Source organism: Tachypleus tridentatus, chromosome 12 (genome assembly GCF_004210375.1).
Source record: "Tachypleus tridentatus isolate NWPU-2018 chromosome 12, ASM421037v1, whole genome shotgun sequence".
Classification (NCBI taxonomy): domain Eukaryota; kingdom Metazoa; phylum Arthropoda; class Merostomata; order Xiphosura; family Limulidae; genus Tachypleus; species Tachypleus tridentatus.
The window spans coordinates 17006593-17029023 of record NC_134836.1 but is presented as its reverse complement, the minus strand read 5'-3'; the positions used below and the strand labels follow the sequence as shown (position 1 = coordinate 17029023).

Sequence of the window (22431 nt, the reverse complement as noted above, 5' to 3'; positions counted from 1 at the left end):
AATTGCACACACAACGCACAATGCTTAATGCACACTCACTAAACTATTTATCAGGTATATATTGCTTTTGAGAGACCAATCGTAAGCAATCAAGTGATTGGATTCCCTACAAGATAGGATTCCACCAAAACTCTTGGGTTGATACCAGGCTGCTATTATTATTCATAGTCATTACATGGACTTTGGCAAAGGGCACCTCACCCCCTCAGAAATGTCACAAAAGAAACGTTTCCCAACTTTACTTTCTTGCTGTTTCTTAGTGGGAAAGTGGTAAGCTTATAGTCTTACAACTCTTGTTTTCCCGTGGTGAAAACAACAGGTAGCCTGCCCATTGTGACTTTGTTCTTAAAACAAAGAAACAAAGCTCTCTTTATTTTTGTCGGATCACAAAGTTTTTCCTAGCTATGGTAATGATAAACTATACTTGGTATTAAAGTGAAATGTTAAGAATTGTAAGAATGTTAAACTATCTTTACCAAATACTACTTTTTTGTTTTCGTATCACATGAATGATTATCAAAATGATAACAGTGAATTGAGAAGAGGAACTGAAATTGATTAATAATAGTAGTTTTACCTTGTCATACCTAAAAACTTAAAAATTCCATATATACATGCAGCGCGAATAATTTTAGTTATATATAAGTTTGAGAATATATTATGTTTTATTCACCTGTTTGCATGAACTTGAGATGTTGAATAATGCTATGACAACTAGTCTGGGCTACATATAGTCAGTTTATAATTTTTCATACTGGTGTGTTTCTTACTAGTCGATCATTAGTTTCATGATGACGAGTAACCCACTTGAAGTAAAAATTCATTCTAAAGACGGTCGGTATGGGTATTAAAACTTTAATTAAAATATAGTACAGAACAGCGTTTCGATTTTCTTAGATCATCTTTAGATCTTTATATCACATAGTTCAACTTTAGTTTAACCAAAGGTCCATCACTTAACAGTTTCTCTCTTCACATCAACAACAAGTTTAGAGTGATAGTATTTCCGAAAAATAAATAAAAAGAAAACATAATCTTTATAAAAAACTTATTATGATGATTTAAGTATTTTCCTTGTAAAAGCAACATAGATATAATGTTGAAAGTAAAATAAAATTCATAAATAATCCAAAAGCAAGAGTGTTTTATGCTTAATTGTCAATAACGTTATTTATTCTATAGCATACATTCTATTATGTGCAATAATTACTACATTTATAATGGTTTAGAAAAAAAACTAGAGTGACAAGTTTCAGCTTTATTCAATATTTTTGACAGTACGTGTGTCAACACTCGTTTGTTTGTCTTATGAATTTTCATTTTTATCTTTATAATATTTTCACGTGCATCATTTAAATTGTCTACACTTATTGCACAAAAGAAATAACATCCTATACATTATCAGATAAAATCTATTCGCTACTACTCAGTAACTAAAGCAGGGAATTTTATAATAATTTATAACAAAAAAATCTTTGATGTGCATTTAAACTGATCTGGAATTTTACCTACAATTACAGAGCAGTTCTTTACTGTTTAAAAAAGTTAAATGATAATAAGGCTTATCATATAGGAGAAGACTAATACAGAGGGACAGATACGTTACATTAAAACAATTTTGAATATGCAACTCAGCACGTCATGCGACAAATACAGCATATATAAAGTCACTGTGGCACTGATGTGCTAAAAATACATTTTTACGTTGTTTGGTGTTTCATTCTTCGTGTGATGGTACCGAAAATACATTGCCTTCACTAAGCCTATGTTACAGACGTTTCCGACACAAAATATTTATACACTCAGATCATATCACATATACCTAATGTCTATTTATCAATTTGTGAAATTTGGACCATCCAGGAAGAGATTTGGAAAATAAATCTTGTAAAACAATTATTTCTATAGGTGTGGGAGACAAGTTAGTAAACTAGATAAAAAAGAAGCTGAATAGAAGAAAACAGATGGTTGCTGTAAATGGAGTTCAGTCAAACTGGATTAATGTTTGTAGGTCTACGAGACACAAATATAAATTTTGGTAAGGTAGAAGCCTTCTTCAGCCAAGACAGTTTTATTTTTTTAATAGGGTGGTAATTTTTTCGAATGGGTTGCCTTCAGATGTTGTGGAGGAAGTACGTTTAAGTGAGTTTAAGAGAGAGTTTGATGAGCATAAGAATTATAATAGTTGGATTTAGGATTTTTTCTAATAGTTTTTGTTTAGTTTAGAGGATGAAACAGCCGAGATGAATCAGTAGGGCCCTTGTTATGCTAAACGATTATGTTATGTTAAGTCATATCCCAGCCGTGATACATGAAATGTGGCGTCTTGAAACAGATGAGAATTCACCAATAAAAATATTAGTGACTAAAGCAGACCACATGTTTAAGAAAAGTTGTTTCCACAAGGTATAATTGAACCATCACATACTTCAAGGAGATGGAGAATGAAATGTTTATTCATGCTATTAAGTACGAAGACATACTGGTGAATTCACCAAGTTCAGCGCCTACTGGTTTCTTCTAATAGAACTATTTAAATGAGTGTTGGGAAACTATTGTTCTCGTATATTAGATGAATTATATAACGGATGAAAACACTAGCTGCACACTTTGAACAAGACAACTTTATGTGGGAGTCTTTTGCTATTTAAATTACGTTGCAGCTCTGAGGTGCACAAGTGTCAGACAGAAGAATCGTGTTAATGTAACGTATTAAATCTCGTTAGTTATTACCAAAGTAACATACATTCATGGTCTTTCTAAATTCAAAGTAAGAAAAACTCTTGATAAATAAAAAAGTCTTCTAGCGATAACCATTCAACAAAGTTTTTTTATATGTTTGCGATGAACTATTTTTCCATAAAAATAACCGTGTTCACATCTCAACATTATAGTCGTACTACGTGTAAAAACTTTACAATGTTATTTGCGCAGTACTAGCACTTATTAAAATTTAAGTTACAAAAATATATATTTATATTAAGATATCTGAATAATAGTCCACTTGCTCACATAATCAGCCATCCCCAAAAAATAATTCTTATTACTTCTGGCTCATTTCTTCGAGTTTTTCTGTTTTTTTTTTTATAAAATGGTGAATCGATATTCACATTATTTATTAGACGGCAAAACCACGTTGACTTACGTTAAATAGAGCTTTCATAATCAATATTTAACAACGAGAAGCTATTGGACCACGTTTACCAGCTTTCAAAATGGCTGGTAAAACCATTGTTATAGAGCAAGGAAACACTGGTTGTTTTCCATAAATGATATAGTAACCGAAGGCTTCCCATAAAACAAGTCAGAGCTGCACCAAAACGTAATTTCTAACTGAATGTAGTTGGTTTGAAAGTTGATAGATAAATCATGCCGTGTACAACGCTACAAAATCACAATAGTATAAAACCAACCAGTTGTTGGTAGCTTCGTAGATGTAATATAAATTCAACTTGTCATCGAAATAATGCTCGGAATTGTAATATGTTGAAATATATTATTCAGTTGTCCTTTACTAAACCTGTTTTACGGTTTTGTTTGTGTATACACGTTTCCGGTAATGTCACGTGATCACTATGTATTACAATTTTATTGACACATGCGAGTTTAAAATTCAGTTTTTAAGGAAACAAAAATAAATTTAAACAAACTGCTTGAGAGATTTCTCTGAGAATAGTGAAATATAAAAATGCGATAAATATCCATTAAGTAAAAAGAAACATACTGAATGACAGACACTGACATTGAAAGACATACAATTAAAACATGGTTTGAGATTAACAACGCTCAGCAATACTAATAGTCTGTCGTTAAAGGACAACAATTACCTAAGAGAAAATGATCCGGCATGGCCAGGTGGTTAAGGCACTTGACTCGTAATATGAGGGTCACGGGTTTGAATCATTGTCACACCAAATATGTTCGCTCTTTCAGCCGTGAGGGCATTATTATGTTATGATTAATCCCACTAGTTGTTGGTAAAAGAGTAGTCCAAGAGTTGATGGTGGGTGGTGATTACTAGCTGCCTTCCCTCTAGTCCTACACTGCAAAATTAAGGATGGCTAGCGCAGATAGCTCTGTGTAGGTTAGGGTGAAATTAAAAACAAACAAACAAACTGAGGGAAATTTTCAGTTTGGGTTTAGATGAAGTATAAATATAAAGGATACGATACACAAGATGATTAATGATTTTTTGAATGGCATGTTTCAACACATGATTTTTATTGTTTGTTTGTTTGAAATTCAGCACAAAGCCACACAGAGGACTATTTGTGCTCTGTCCATTAAGGGTATCAAAACCCGGTTTCTAGCGGCGTGAGTCCACAGGCATGCCGCTATACTACTGGGGGGGGCTGCTTTTTATAGCTATATAAAAACTTTTTGATGTAATTTCCCAATACCTTATTTAAAATCTATGTGAAAATGAAATAAAAGTAATTGTTTGAAGTTGGTTCAAATCACATGTATTAAATGTAAAACAAGAAGTTAAAATTAATACAATCATAAGTAAAGTACTAGAAATTATTTCAGGAGTATTCCATGGAATATTTTTGGGTTCATCATTATTTTTTATTTTATTTAAATAATTTTTTGTAAGTTACATTTAATGCGAAAGTAACAAGTTATAGAAATTGATTCAGTATTAATTTATAATGGAAGTACAATAATGACTATCAAAATAATGATAACGATTTAAAACATAAAATGGTCTATAAACAAATAACTGAAAATATTTTAATGCTACAACTGTAGATGTAAATTTTTAGATTGTAAAATACTATTAGAATTAAATATGTTTTACAAAATTCAGAATATGTTAGCTATTTTGGAATAATAATAGCTTAATGAATTTTAATTGAAATTAAATCAACAGAAAAAATAAAATGTTACACTAAGAGCTTCATATTAGATAAATTTTATTTTTAATGAAATTAAAGTATTCATATTTGTTTAGTTTAATTCTATCCTCTCAGAGTGGTTTAGTTCAGTTAAAAATTATATTATGACAGTATTATGACATAAAATTACATAAAAAAGGTAAATATATGATTACTACGTAAATAGACTTAGTAAAGATGTATGAAATTGGAAAATAATAAAATCAATATGTGAAAGAAATATGAAAAGTTTGGAAATTTGCGAATTCTTAAAGTTAAAAAGAAATTCTCTCGAGAAAGTTATTTATAACTTATTTTTAATAACATTCAAAATGAAATATGATCAGCAGTTAATTGTAATAATACATATATAATAAATCAGCATTGAGAAAAAAAATATAATTAATATTGATCCACCCGGAAATTTATTTAAAGTATATATATGAACTTAAAATTGAAACAATATAAATATTTAATGTAAAATCGCACAATAATCTAAAACATAGGTTATTATATAGGGAATATTGTCAATGAGTACTTCAAATATTGTATACTTGATATTTATATATAATTATTCATTACAGTTAATTTCATAAAGCAAACATAATCAACACCCTAGTGTTGTAAAAGTGTTTGTAAGATTTCTATAAGATGTTCAATGAAAAAAGAAACAAAAATGATTCAGAAAGTTTCTGTATAAGGCTGTAATACTGAGGAACTTGCTAGAAGTTTGAGTTTAAACTTGGATACCTCAGCGTTACTCTATGCTTTCAGAATCCTGCATTGTTGATTTGAATCACATAAATATTCAAATTAAACGTCAAAAACTTTCTAGAACAGTATGAATGTTGGCTCTATAATATATGCCAATCAATTAATCTAAGATTGTGGGAATATTGCTCTTATAACACATGCTATTCAATTAGTCTAGAACTGTATGAATATTGCTTCTAAAACATGTCAAACAGCTATTACAGGATTGCAGGAATAGATGCCACTCAATTAATTTAGGACTTTAAAAGTGTTACTTCTCAGATATATGTCATACAGCAGTTCTATAACCGCATGAATATTATTCCTAATATGACTTTCAAACAAACACTTAGGAATATAGGTGTTGTCTCTAAAATAGATTGCACTTAGTTATGGATATTTCAATTTTTTATGGATAATGAACTAAATATTAAAAAGCATCTAATTTTTCAGGCGTTTATACAGTTTATTAGGTAATAATCTAGACTAAAATGTATAGGTACTTTTCTCATCGTGGTGGATGTTTGTCTCTTCACTTGAATTGAACTGAATGACTAGATCAAGTAATACTATGGTTCAATAAAAGCTGTTACTAATATTGAATTGCGAACCAAAGGGAAGGCAACAACTTGGCAGTAAATGCCACCTGAAGTGGTTAATTGGATTTACCGACATTATCATAATATAACCACAGCGAAGTGTGTTTGGTAAATATCGCGTCTCGAATCAAATAGTCTTGGATCTCGACTCCAATATGCTAATCATTGAAGCCGGACTCATGTGGTCAGTAGCGAAGTAAGAAAAACATTTTCTACAAAATAGTTGAGTAAATGAAGCGTAGCAAGTAGTGGTATTGATTTTTTTTCCATAGAATTAGTCTTATAGTGAGTTATACGATTTATATCCCAATTTCTGAGCAATGACAAATATATGACTTGTTCGAAGGACTGAAGGGCTGACAAGTTATGAAATGTTTGCTGTTTCAAATTGGAAAATACAATTTGATACTTTAATAATTTTAATCAATCAAATAAACGTATAAGACCAGCCTAGAAATAAGTGTCTTTCGGCCAAGGTAGTTTATTTGCTTTGATGTTTCAATTCAGATAATTTGATTTGGTAGACGGTTTACAAATGTATTTATTTCTTCGCTTCTTCTTTTACTTCGGCTTTTTTTTTGTTAATATCAACAGCAGGTTAGTTTCTGTGTCTGGTACTTAACATTTAATAATATATGTATTAATAAGGGAACTTTGTACATGTGTCTAAACGAGAAATCATGGAAAATGAAGGCCCCTCCAGTAAAATTTAAAAATGTTCTAGAAGCTAAATTTCTAAGAATTTAAGCTTTACACAGGATATTTATTTATTTTTGTTACTATTTCATATTTTTATTATTTGGAGGTGTTCAAAACAGCTGATTAATATGTGATGCTCACTTAACAACACTCACCATCTCTGATAAAACAAAAAAAAAGAAGCGCATGCACATTCTCATTCGAATCACAATCATTGATCGCATACGTACAGTGTATGAACAGCATCGAGAATGGTTGTATTTTGTTGTGTTTTTTACTAGTGCTTAATCTTGATTTGTAACATAAAACTTTTTCCCGCCTGAAATGCTTATTTGTGAGACAAAGAGCTTTATAAGTAAAACATAGTCAAGATCCTTCTCCTTCAAGAATAATCATACTAGGCTCACAGTTCCCCCATATCAGCAAGTAATTTTAAAATATTAGTAATTAACGTACAATCATACTAGGTTCACAATGCTATATTTTGATATGTAACTATAATACTTAACCTATACAAAAAGAGTATTTATACCAGAGTAATAATTTTCCATATTAGTATGTAATTAATATTCATTATTCCACACAAAAAGAACACTTAAAATACAATCATACCAAAACTCACGATTTCCTATGAAAGTACAATTATGTAATACTTTTTTTCTGTGCAATAATAGGTCATACACTCATACTAGGCTTACAATCTCCCATGTACAATATTCAACCTGTTACAAAACTTGCATCAATGAAGTGTGTAGAAACAATAAAATGAAAAATTGGGAATCTTAACTTCATGAAGTGGTTTTTCAGTCAAGTAATTTGTTAAAAATGAAGAAATCAACATATATCTATATAACTGTAATTGTACTGTCTACTAACTACTTCGCAGGGGGTATGGATGTATCTTAACCAAAATTGGTACAGAGGTTCATTACGTCCGTTCAGAAGTGCATATAAATTTTCAGTTTTGCGTTTTACGGGTTTTATGGGCATTTTGGTATCACTACTTCGCCCTCTGTTGATGGATATGCATCAAATTTAGCATGAATGTTTGTATCTCTGCATCTATGAGATACGTACAAATTTTCAGTTTTGCAGTTTTTATAAGTGTTTGTTATTTTTTACAATCACATATAAGAGAAGCAAACTATTATTAATCATTAACATACATAATACTTCTCTAGTGTACGAGTACTCCAGCTCAGTAATTCGACGTTCATTGACCATCGAATTCAATTTAGTTGTTGTTTGTTATTAAGCACAAAGCTAAAAAAAAAGGCTATCTGTGCTCCGCTCACCACGGGTATTAAAACCCGGTTTCTAGCAGTATAAGTCCACAGACATACTACTGTTCCACTGGGAAGCTTCACTTTAGTAATGAAAAACTGAGATAATATTAAAAAAGCTTACTAACCAAGCAACGGGATTGTTAAAAGTACCTAATATTTTTCTCTATGTGAGTGTACATTATACGAACTGGTGTTTTATTTTCTTAAAGGCTGAATTATTTATGAAAATAAAACAACAGTTCGTATAATGTACACTCACATAGAGAAACGTTACTATTTCTTTTAGTTGTTGCTAACATTTAGTAAAAGTACTTAAGAAAACATTAATGATTTGAAATCAGGTTTGATATACTGAGGGAGAAACACGAAATAATCTCGTGTAACAATACGTTGACTGATTAACCAACTCAAAATCCATAAATTTTAAAACAACCTCAATGAGCTCTTCAAACTCTAATTGCTACTGACTCGCTGTGACCTTCTTATATGATTTACACTCCCTACAACAGCTTATAATTTTCAAGCATTTTATGTTGAAAAATAAAATCATTGGTGATTTTCTTAGCCAAACTTGCAAAACGATGACTTTTAACTTAATAAATACCAAAAAGATATTTTTATTTATCAGTGAACAAGTTTGCAAATCGTATTTTAGTGCATAAATTCATTACGCCTGTTGAAGATTATAATGATTTTATGTCCTATTACGTGCGAAAAAGCTATTATTGATGTATAAAATAAACTAAAGGAATTACAGTGGCAAGTGTAATTTCGAAATGGTTTCATTTCCAAAGTAAACAAGAGATTATATTTTGTAAATGGTTTTTCAAAATAATTCTAATGTTGTTCAATAATTCTGCTAGGAGTAAAGTCATTCAGTATCAACAATGTAGTTAGTACTAAACCCGTTTAGTATCAACAGTATAACTAGTACTAAAGCCGTTCAGTACCAAATAGCTAAGAAACTAAAGTCGCTTATTATCAACAGTGTAGATAGGACTGAACTCGTTAAGCATCACCAATGTACCACTAAAACCGTTCAACATCAAGTAGCTAAGACATAAAGCCATTTGTACCGGATTAATGTAAGTCTTTGACATCCTTTGCAATAATTTACTTTCTTCCTCTCGTCACCATCACATGAGAGTCAGCAAGTGAAATAGAAATATTCTACAAAGAACTTCGTGGGACAAATTATCTTGCAAATGGTAAAATACTTGAATATTTTTTTTAAATTTATAGAACAGACATTGAGAATGCATTAATATTACTGCTATATTTGTCCAGAGCTGAGATTCCACATCGATGTCATTTGTATCGGGTTGAGGAAGGTTTTTCAGTATCAGCAATGTAACTAGGACTGAAGCCATTCAGTATACAAATTGTAGCCAGGTGTAACCCAGCGCAGTTTTCGTTGTCGTTGTTCTTTCGTTTCATCAAAGTCGCATTGGGTTATCTGCTGTGTTCATTGTGTTATGTTCATCGGGTTCATTGGGTTATGTTCATCGGGTTCATTGTGTTATGTTCATCGGGTTCATTGTGTTATGTTCATCGTAATAAAACGAACCCTGTGTTGCAAATTTGTAACTTACCTTCAATCAACAATTTAGCTAAAACTGAAGCAGAAAATTCAGATTTATTTTCTAAAACAAACGTTTAAGTTTTTTAAATCTTAATTAAAATTGCTAAATTCTGATGGTGTTTTTACGTCCTATGTAAATTTTAGAGATTAATTACAAACCTGTGTTTTATATAGGATAATGGTTTTAGACTGCAAATAGTTCTTTGTACAAATACATTCGTTAAAATATATTATGTCATTTTTTTATTATCCAAAACAGCAAATAACATAACACATTTTTCGTCCACAGTTATCTTCAAATACCTACATAAGCTACTTTAAACGTTTTCAATGAGTAATCAAAAAGGGATTAATTCACCACTCTCCAGAAACTTAATTAATTTCGCTGGCTAAACTTTTGGCGATTCCGTTGCTTTCCACAAGCAAAATATTTATATGTGTTCGTTATGTATTAACTCTAAGCTTCGTACAAACAGAATAAACGTTCACTAAAATTCTTCAGTACTACACACAGAAGTGACATTGAGCTTATTTCATGTATTAGTTTTAGGTTCTTCCACCTTCCCAAATTGTGCGGATAATTTTCGGTTCAAAGCTTTAGTAATTGTATAATTTTATAAATGAATTAAGAAACCAGTAAACTAGTTTTGTAATTTTACTTAAAAATAATTTATTAGAGTACTTTTAAAGAGATTGTTAATATGAGTTGTAAAGTAATCATGTTTGTTCTGAAACACTTAGCACAAACTGAAGGGCTAGAAAAAGTAACAACTGAAATGTTATATTCTAATAATCTTCTGTTACACATTTTAAGGCAATTCTGCAATAAAAATTTCCTTCAAGTGTGTTGTCTGTACATTTACGGATGTTGTTTGTACAGTGTTGTTAGTATTGGAATCCACGATTCGATGCGTCTTCACAAAGTAATGAGAATGATTGACCTATTTCGAAATAAAACAACTTAAAAACGTACAATACAATTCTTATACATACAATAGCGATTCATTTAAAGAACTGAATTTAATACACAAGTATACTGTTTGAAAAATTATGGTAGTTTTTGTGAATAGTTGCAATTAACATAGAGATCTCATTAGCCTTAAAAGATGCAAAAATTGTTATTATTAACAAATAAATTTTTGTTGTAAATTATATTATTTATTGTTCAGCCACAGTCTTATTGATATAGGTATTAATAACGATTTGAATAAGTAACAAATCACATCACACTAAAAAGAACGTACAAAAGCTGATGCAAAATAAATAACGTAGCTTTTGAATGGAAATAAAAGATATGATTGATATTATTAAAGTACTAGTTGTATATAGTTTCATACATAGCGCTTTAAGAGAATTAAACTATAACACAGTAAATTAGATTGGCTGGTTATGAATTTCGCGCAAAGCTATATGAGGGTTATTTAAGTTAGCCGTCACTAATTTAACAGTGAAATACTACTCTTCGCCACCAATCCACAAATACTGGGCTACTGTTTTACTAACGGATCGGGGAATTGACCGAAACATTACAATGCCTTCATGGTTGAAAGTGCATGTTTTGTGGAAGGGGGATTCAAACTTGAGACTCACCATATCATATTATTAATACTATCATGAAGCATTGAATAAAAATTCAGTGACGAACGATATTAATTTAGGGGAAACTCTAGATTTAATTGGTAACATTAGGTAAAAGTTAAGTGTAAATAAAGTTCAGAAAGAAAAGGCTGGGTTAGAGATTAATAATCTGGGTTGCAGATCAAAAGATCCAAGATTCTAGCTGCGATATGCTGCTGAACATGTTCGTCGCTTTCACCTCAGAAAATCTTGTAACCGCACGTGATAGTTAATTAGGCTATTCACTTAAATGTTGCAATATTTATGTCCAGCTCACCTAAATTAGGGATGGCTATGACTGAAACTAATAATATACAGCTGGGTCTTAATATGCTTGTGCAACTGAAGAAAATGCGGTGAATGCATTAAACAAAAATCTCCAAAGTCGTTTCTCTGAAACACTATAGTTTTCAATCTTTTTTCCATAAATTACATTTTTATGAATCTTCGAAGTATCTTCATGTTTCACTTATACAATATATACAATATCAATGGGTAAAGGAATATCTATTTTATAAGAGTGATACTTTTGTTGTAGGAAGATATAACAAAAACAATACTAATAACAGATATTACATAAACTTAGACAAAGATATTAGACTATACTGAAGCACAGTCCTCAGTAGTTCATTGCATAGTAGAAAGAGTCATTCATCATCTATCGAAACCACAGCCAAAGGATGGGCTTGGAGAAATATGGAAAAAAATAATAACAAATCGAGCTGAAAAGTTTAAATTAATTGTAGAAAAAGTGCTTTTTAAAGAAGATTATTATAATGATGTACTTTCGATTACCATATAGTATTTGATTGTTTATGCAACCGACGTCGGTACGTTTTTAGATTTATTACCAAAACTCGGGAATTCGATATCTGTGTTGGACACAGCGAGATAGTTCATTGTACAATTTTCTTTTAAAGACAAACAATCTAGCTTTAATTTAACTTTAAAAAATCAATATCCATTCCTACTGTAAAGCAGCTTCTGAGATTCATCTTTGTTTATCTAACGTAGATCTTTATTGGTTAGCTATGCCACTCCAAGAAAAGGTTGAGACGGTAGAAGAAGAAAAGTAGAATATATAATGAGGAACAAGACATCTGTTTTCATTTTGTCGGTGTTTTTTGATAAGCGATTAATAATAAACAGTAATTGAAAGAAAACTACGAATGCAATGCAAAAGAGAAAAATCAAGCTATAAATTATTATTTATACCAACAGTGCAGGTTTAGTCGGTATATGTGGTCAATTTTATATTTTGTATAAAGCTCAAATAGCACTAATTTCTAGAGCAGTATATGAATATGGTTATGTAATTCAATTAATAGTCTAAGGATTTGAGGACAGTTTTATTCTAGAAAACTGATTAAATTAATGGAAACATTTAAATATAAATGAAAAATAAGGGTTCTTAATGTATTAATGAAACGTTGAATAATGAGCTAATGTCAGCTTAGTCCAAAGTTAATTTGATATTAGGTTAAACAATGGGCATCAGGTTCACTTCTTTTGATTATATGTATTACTCTTTGGTTATAAATGACTATACAGATTTATATAGAGTTTAAAATAATCAACCACAAAAAAGTTTTGAATTTTGTTATGGTTCACTAGAAATAGTATCTACAAGATTAGGTCTTTATATTGGAATTATAATTCTTATGTGTAAGATAAATTTTGTTGGGGAAAGTAAAGGTAATAATAGGAAAATCTATGTTTAGATTAAAAAAGAAATCAGAGCATTAGTGACGTTTAAAATCCATATACAAAACCAGAATCTTGGAGCTGGCCTGTAATTTGAGTAAAATAAAATAAAAAGTACTTGGTAAAAATGGAGTTTGAGAATAAATTAAGGCTAGACATTTAACTTATCTGTCATGCAAACTAGTAGCGACAATTATCTTTCATTTCACTAGTTCGAATATCTATAAACAAACATTAAAATAATCTTATCTTCCGATAAATTTCAATGTATTTTTTTTTCTGAACATAAGATATATTTTTAGATATTAGTTTAGGTGAATACAGAAATGTTAAGAAATACCAAGTTTGATTTCATTTTATTTTTTTCGTGTACTATGACTAATAATAATTTTCTAGTAAGTTGATTTCTGAGTGGTGCTAGACAATAATATTAAAAACAAAATAAAATATTATCTATATACTGTAATAGCTTAAGGTCAATAAGAACATTTCGTTTATTCAATCTTTTAATGGTTACATACAATAAACCAGGAGATATTTAGTTCTGCTGATTGTGCTTTCTTTCATGAAAGGTTCATAATAAAACACAAAATCACTAAAATACTAGTTAATGTATATTTTATACCAAATATATGTATACCAAATAATATGAAAACCTCATTCTAATAACTTTAAATCAACCAATCAAAGCACAAATTAATTTATTGATAAACATATAGAACTAAACAACAAATAAAGTTTACTTCAGTGTCATTTGTTGAAAAAGGACGACAGCATGTCACTGTAAAGGCTAAGGTTTGCTTAGGATATCGTGTGGTTTGTGACACTTTAACAAAAGTTTTCATACCTATGTTGTATGTAGATATACCAGTCTGTAACCTTAGAAGTTATAGGTAGATTATACAATTCAAAAACTCACCTTGACTTTCTCTAACTGAATCTCTTCTTTACTGCAAACTTCAAAAGTTCTTCAGTATGTTGTTATAGTCATGTATTCGGTCAACCACGTTTTTACAAAGGAACTATTGTTAGGACAGTTGTTTGTCTTTTGATGAAAAGATTTTTCAAAGAAAACTACTATGTGTTCGGATTGCTTCTAAATGTTTCCATCATTTTTATTTCGATACACAACACAGTACTGTTTATAAATTTAGATGACCACTTTTAACGTTACCATCGAAAGGAAGAGAAGACAACTCACAATATATTTATTTTAATTATCAAAATTATTTAAACACGTGGTAAGTCCTAAATCCATTTACTAAAAAGTTGAAGGCATGACCATTCAAATGCTGACACAGAACCGCTTTTCGCGTTAGTGTCGTAACAATATTGTGTCAAAACCAAACAAGTTTCGTTTACCTGTGCATAACGAAAATATCCACTGACGGGAAATTTTCACGTGTGACACGGTGGTAGCGGATATTTTGTTTCCTGCCGCATTTGTCTCGACTAACCAGTACCCTCTATAGTATCTTCGTCTGCCGGTTATTTAAGCAAAGTAATAGTTAACAAAGAACAGTGTAACTGAACTACCACATTACAAAGTTATTCCTTTCACATCTGCTACACTCTGTGAGCATTTGAAAAATAGTTTGATCTTCATCAGAGAAACTCTTATACATGTTAATACAGTTGGCATGCATTAAAATTTTATTTTTGAAAAGTTTATCATATCTCTGCTTCCAAGAGGAAGAGCAGTATGTCTGCGAACTTAAAATACTAGAATCGTAGTTTCTGTAACCGGAGTGGGCAAAACACAGATCCAATTGTGTAACTTTGTGCCTAATTACAAAAAAGCAAACTAAAATTTTTAGTAGTTATACTATGGTACCTCAAAAATTAAAGATTTTTTTTATAAAGTCTCAATAGATACTTCTTTACGGTTTAAATTTAAATTTCGAACGATTGGTGCAGTAACACTTTATTACAATAGGTTTGTGTGGTAATGTAAACAGAAACGTTTGACAGTAAGATTTAAAATTTCGTTTTCATAGTTTTTACGGTAGCGGCATAAGTTTCAAAAGAAATGCCATGGTTAACATCACAAGTCGGTCAACAAACAAGACTACGAGTAAATGCTCACCAGGCGGTTTTAGATTCAAATTAGTATTTCAGCCACTAAAGTTCGCTGCTCTTTCGGATCAACCACCTGGTACTAGGTTTACGGCACAGGTTGATTACAAAGAAAAAAACGCATCTGAAAAAACGACTTAACTTTAACTTTGACTTAAAAACGACTCGTCCTTGTAGAATCGAATTATACCAGAGGCACAAAATGGAAAGTTTGTTTGTTTTTGGAATTTCGCACAAAGCTACTCGAGGGCTATCTGTGCTAGCCGTCCCTAATTTAGCAGTGTAAGACTAGAGGTAAGGCAGCTAGTCATCACCACCCACCGCTAACTCTTGGGCTACTCTTTTACCAACGAAAAGTGGGATTGACAGTCACATTATAACGCCCCCACGGCTGGGAGGGCGAGCAAGTTTGGCACGACTCGGGCGCGAACCCGCGACCCTCAGATTACGAAGCGCACGCCTTAACGCGCTAGGCTATGCCAGGCCCCAAAATGGAAAAAACAAGTCACACCCTCCTTTACAGTATTTCTTCTTTAAGCCTAACTTTGCAAGGAACTTTGCTAGTTTAGTTATCTTTTGTAGTTATTCGACATTAATTGAAAAATCAAAATTAAATCAGTACAATTTACTTTTAGATAGCGTGCATTGTTTCAAATATATATATAAAACAAAAACAAAAGCATTTAGAGCATGTTTTCCTATATTCTGTGCTGTAATCGATTTTATTGAAGTTAAAATGCAAAGTTTAGTTGGACTAAATTCAAAAATAATTAAATGTAGCACTCAGTTTGAGAATACAGTTAGGTTGATCTAACCTAAATTTCCTAGTAGTAGAATAAACACTTTTGTTTAGAACATATTCGCTCAATTTTCTTTATTAATGAGACAAAATAATGCAATTTTTTCGAATTTATAAATTAACTACAATTTTTTAAAGCTTATATACACGCGTTATCTCAGATACATATGTGTCGTTCTTTGTATAAGTTCTCTGAGAAAAAAAAAAGCACACACAAAAAAAACTGTTAACTTGCAATATTCACTACTTTTAATGTAGCAAGACTGGAAAATCTTGCAAGTACAGGGTGAGCCAAAAGTGTTCGTATAAAGAGATTCGTATTAAGAAAATTTATTAACAGTGGTATATTTACAAGTCTTAAAATAACTATAAATGTGTTTGAGATCTGAACTTTGAATTTTCTATAAGTGAATTAATTAATAAAGCTGATTTTGGTAGGGATTTATTGGAAAGAAGAAAGAGCATGGCTGGGGTTCTGCCTTTCTGAGAAACTAATAAAAACTAAATGTTACACGTGGTGTGGACCTCTGCTGAGTTTTAGAAAATAACTTATATCATAGAATGTTAAATATTGAAATTCTAGTGTTTGAGTATATTTTACGATTTGTAAATATACGCATAATAGTTTTTGAAATAATCAGTTTATCTGGAATAGGTTAATATCATGTTTCTGTTTTGTCTGTAGGTGTTGATAGTGAAGTGTATTTATAACTTATGATTTTTTATATATAAACAAAACAATTTACTTCCAATAATCAGTTCTTAATCTGAAGTATTTTAGCTACTAGTCTTTATTATTTGTTCACATTGCTAGTTGGTTTCTTTAGAACTTTGGGATTTCCTAGTGGTTAACATTTATACTACGGCTCAAAAAGTCCACTAATTCTACAGCCTGCGATACACTGCTGAACACTCCTGCTCTTTCAGATGTGAGCACTGCTACGTATTACCATTTATCTCGGACGAATTTCCGATTTATTATTACATATGTTACGAATTACGATTTTAAATAACCGGAAATTTGAATTCAGAAGTTATTTCAGTTTCGATATGCATGAAATTTATGACATTTGCTAACACGATTGATAAACACAATTTTCTTTCTGAACACAAATATATTTCAATATAAAAAGAACACTAAAATTTATAATAATTGTTATTACAAATAGTTAATACGAATAATTATTATATACAAAATATTACAAACTCACAAACAATATTTAGTCTTCTATCGATGGTCCACAAGGTGCAAATTACTTTTATGTTGATATACAGATATACTCCACTTGACAGAAACAGTAACTAGCTCTATTCTTATTTGCCCAAACGTGCTTTACAAGCTTACTTTTCACATAAAAAATAAATGTCTAATTTCACCGTATAAATACTGACGTTCGAAGCTAATTTGCTGAAGTTGAATTTTTCGTGGTGTTCGAAACCTATAAACGTTCCCGGTCTAATTCTGTATTTTTCGATTAATAAGCGTTAATCACAATTATAGCTTCCAAGGCTTATAGTATACTGACTGTAGCTGACAAAACAATATAAAACTGTATATTGGTGCGTTGGTTAATATATTTTAAGGCGAGATCCTTGAATGTTCAACAATGTTCGAAGACATGGCAGCAATTTCGAAAACAAATTTGGTTGATTCTTGCTATCTAGAATCTTTTACAAATTTAGAAAACAAGCAGAACTTGCGTAATACACATTTGTAGAGTCACTATGCTTTGTCCAGCGAACTATGTAAATAGAGAAGGTGTTGAGTCTAAAGAATGACAAAAATACTAGAACTGTATGTATTATCTCACTTTATTTCTAATTAAGACAGACAGATAATACATATTCGAGCATCTTAGTAGCTATTTGTTGCTCTATCTCATAACACGAAAGAGTTAATATTGTGTTAGTTAATAAGGTATTGAGTACACTGTTAACACTTATAGGACTACTTATATCTAAGTGTACTAAGAAGAAAAAAATAATTAAATAAAAAATAAAGCCGAAGTAGATAGACAGCCAAAACGTGTCATAAATGTTAAAAGCCAAATAACAAGATACATACATCTTTCGCTTACGTACTAGTTCTAGTTTTTTTTTTACTTTTGACACAACTCGAGCTACTTTGTTTTACGAAGCACGTTAATATATATTTATATAGATTAGATATCGTTCAGAAAGAAATGGCTCTATTTTCATCATTCCAATCTAATAAATCGCACCATTTTCTTTAAGAAATATTATTTTTAAAAGATATATAATTATAAATTTCAGAGAAAGTAATAAATTAGGACAAAACTAATTATGAAACTTGTTTGTTTGAAGTGAAGTAGCTGAGGTAGCAGAGTTCTGCCCATCACAAATACCTAAATCTGGCTTCATACTGCTGACAGACATACTACTGTGGAGATCAAGTTTGAAGCATTATAATTTGAAGTGCTTTAGATAAACAGTAATTCAAACGATTTCTTCTTACGTCATAATTTTCAGTCATGTCATACATTTTGCAAAAATATTTCATCATAAAATTCTGTGTCCCGTAGTTATCATCATTAATTGAATACCTTTATTATATATTCTCTGTTCTAAGAAAATTTTCATTATCGTTTGTCACGAAACCTAAGGATTGTTGAATAGGAAATTTTACATGAAGAAACAAAAGCCCTATTACTGTATGTAGTTGAGCAAACAGCAACATATTAGCATTTAAATTTTACAATTATCAAATTGGACAACAGATAGCAGCACCAAACAGTGGATCATTATTTACCGTTTTAAGTTTTCTGTGATAATGTAGTCAATAAGAAAAGATGATTCGTGATGGTAAATAGTGTTTGAATTGAACATATTTATTGTTACTCTTAAGGATATTAAGTATATTATGAAGAAATCACAGCTTGATTCAAAACATTTGAATCTTTTTGACTTAATATTTCACTTTTTCATTGTTCTAGGTGTATTTAAAACTCCAATTACAGCACTTACACTTTTATGACTGTATTTAAACTCTAGAAATGTTCTTGCTTTTTTATTTATTAAAGTACCCTGGAATAAAAATGCCAATCAAATTTAAACATACGATTTTAGTGTTCTGGAAAATATTCAATATATAAAGCATAGGGTAAACTGAATAAAACTGACTTAGAATGCATTTTATGGTTTCATTATATTTTTCTGCTTTTAGATGTTAAATCAGTTTTCAGAAAACAATTAAAATTGTTTTACTCATTCGCTATAATTGAGCTTCTTATAACAAAACTCGTATTAAAAATTATTTTAGAAAATATTATTTCAGTTATATATTGCATAAACTATCACTTAAATTTCGTATTTTATAAAACAATCATTTTTAATAACACATCTCAATAGATGGCGTTCACTGACTTAATTTAGGTAAAAACAAAGCCTACCGCAACAGCTTAAGCTGTTAGTGATAAATCAAACGTTTATCAATAAAGAAGTAACAAAGTAAAAAACTAATGTATTTTAAATGGTATATTTCCCATTTTGTATAGAATTTAGTCTGTAAAAGTTGTTTTATTTATTTCAATATAATATGCACAAATGTTATTCCAGGGCTGTAGACAGGGGGCTGTGGATAAGCACCCGAAATTTCTTTCGTCACGAGAAAAAAGGAAAGAAAGTGAGAGGGAAGAAAAGAGAACGAATAACTTTTAGTTCTAAAGCGTGTCGTATTTGTATTAGATACACATTTAGTTCTTATTACTCTCATGCATTTCTCAAGTATTATATTTTTGTAATGGGACTTTCCCCCTTTAAAATTGTTTTTAAGAAAATCAATAATGACTTTCTCAGAAAGTGAACATATTTAACATTTTAAATATAAACCAAACTGGGTTTCTGGAGGGGTAACTATATTATTTTGGGAGGACCGTAAGTTTTTAGGCATATCCCCATGCGGAATTGAAATTGGTCCGGCATGACCAGGTGGATTAAGGCATTCGACTCGTAATCTGAGGGTCGCCACTTCGAATTCCTGTCGCACCAAACATGTTCGCCCTTTAAGCCATGGGGGCGTTGTAATGTTACGGTCAATTCCACTATTCGTTGGTAAAAGAATAAATGGATTTCTTATTACGGGTAGAGCTATATATTATATAATCGAATATAGAATAACGAATCAGACAAGTTAATGTAAAGCAGAATCCTTATATGTGAAAATGTTCTTGTTTGAGCCAAGAATAAAAAAAACTATTTAGAACTATATATATATGTCTGAGTTCAAATCAACTGTTACCAAACCAACGTTCTATCACCATGCAAGTTTAACTAGTCTGAAAATTGTTTTACTTCTATACAATAAAAACTGTAAATCATATCTCTTTACGTTAAAACAACAAATAAATTTAAGCCTATCTCTATAATCTTAAGCTATTTTGTGTTATGCACTATTTAGTCTTTGACTATACCTTTGTTTGACTAGAAGTGACTTTAATGTTTCAAACTCTACATACTTTTGGAATCATCACAGATATTTTGACTGATTTACTATTATATATTTATTTTAATATCAGTGTTTATGTAAGTTAAATTTATATTTAGAAATGTACATAATTTATACTGATAAATGTGCGTTGTGAAATTCCTGTCTATGCACTAAAGTTGTAGAATACACTCGAGTGTAAAATTCAACAGTATATTTGTGTGTGTAAACGCTAATATTGTTGTGCAAACTGAAATTTCTATAATCTCGTCTCACGCTTATAAAATGTAACCAATGGGAGGCGCCAAGAGACACCATATATTTGCTGTATTTGGTATACTAAAAACCTTGAAAGTTACAACTGTGATTAACGCTTATTAATCGGAAAACTACAAGACATCTGACGAAGAACGCTTATAGATTTTGAACATTAAAATCCACTTAATGTCGGTGGATTAATGTCGGACACTAGTATTTTTGCAAAGCATTATATAACTTCAGCTATAAAAAACTCACATGTTATCAACGAAGTGCTAGCTAGCTCCCTGTTAAGTAAATAGTATCTACATCAAATCGAAATTAATTCCCTCATCATGAACCCTCGGCAAGATAACCAGTTTTAGACCAGACAGAAGACTCGATATTGTTTGTAAGTTTGTAAAACCTCTGTATATAAATCTTTATTTACATTAACTATTTGTAATAAGCTCTATTATAAATTGTACTATTATTAGTATATTTACAGATAAACTTGTTTGATCATTTTGTAGGCTAATTGGAATAAAATGGTCTAAAAAACTACAGCAGATGCATAACACTGTTTATTAGAATATGTAACCAAAATCATGAAAAATTCAGGTATATACGAAAGCTAATGTTAAAATTGGGATTTGAGGTCATACTTGAACAGATCTCGTCGAGTGCGTTCTAATAAAAGATATAACAAATGAAGAAAATTTTAAGAAGGACATTTTATTCTTGATGACGATAAACTTACTCAAAATAAAAATGTATTTTAGAGCGACTGTTATGGGTATGAACACTGTTATTGATAAGGAGAGAACAACGTTTCGACTTTCCTAGGTCATCTTCAGGTTAAGTAAGATGACCTAGGATGGTCGATACGTTGTTCTCTCCTTATCAATAACAGCGTTAATACCCATAACAGCCGTTCTGGGGGTATCTTATGTTTTGTACACACTTTGTATATACTTACTAAAACTAATATTTTTCATATAAAACATATTTGGGGCATTTAATAAATTATAAACCAACGTCTTTTACTGTTGTTTATATGAAAACATAATGTTAACCATAAATGTTTTTGTCTAATAATTTTTGAAATATCGATTTATTAAATCCACACAGAATAACGTTATATTTTTGTTACGTTTTCATAAAAGACGTTCTATTAACTTTAGTTATTTGTATTTTTGATAACTAATGTTTCATTCACAAAAGTACCATTCTACTAGTTATTCATTTTTACAGTTTTCACGTGATAAAACATTTTTCGAAAAACACCCTAAAAACTCAGAGCTATGTCATAAGAAATGAAGAAAAATTAAACCTTTAAAATTTCTATATCTACAAAAGTGGTATTACATGATATTAGAAAGAGTTTGGACGAAATATTTTTATTTAAGTAAAACTATTGAACTTTCAGATTATCCAATTAGATTACATAATTGCATCAGAATTTGGGTTTATGAATTTAACTGAATAATTATCCGTTTTATTTTCCTTCGTGATTACAATATGAATAAAACACAGAATTTTGTGTTTTAAAATAAATTTCTATCGAATATTTCATATAGATATGGAGTTTGTTTTTAATTTCGCACAAAGCTACTCGAGGGCTATCTGTGCTAGCCGTCTGTAATTTAGCAGTATAAGACTGGAGGGAAGGCAACTAGTCATCACCACCTACTCCCAACTCTTGGGCTATTCTTTTATCAACGAATAGTGAGATTGACTGTCACATTATAACGTCCC

General features: G+C 30.5%; 1 protein-coding gene across 2 annotated transcripts in view; it reads right to left on the bottom strand.

Moving 5' to 3' along the window:
• The window catches only part of LOC143235003 (CD151 antigen-like), an 86148-nt gene extending 71666 nt beyond the window's left edge, over window positions 1-14482 (bottom strand). For both annotated transcript variants that reach the window (XM_076472708.1, XM_076472709.1), the window contains exon 1: window positions 14037-14482. The gene's annotated coding sequence lies outside the window, so the exon portion shown is untranslated. The remainder of the gene's footprint in view (window positions 1-14036) is intronic.
• Window positions 14483-22431: the final 7949 nt, after the last annotated feature.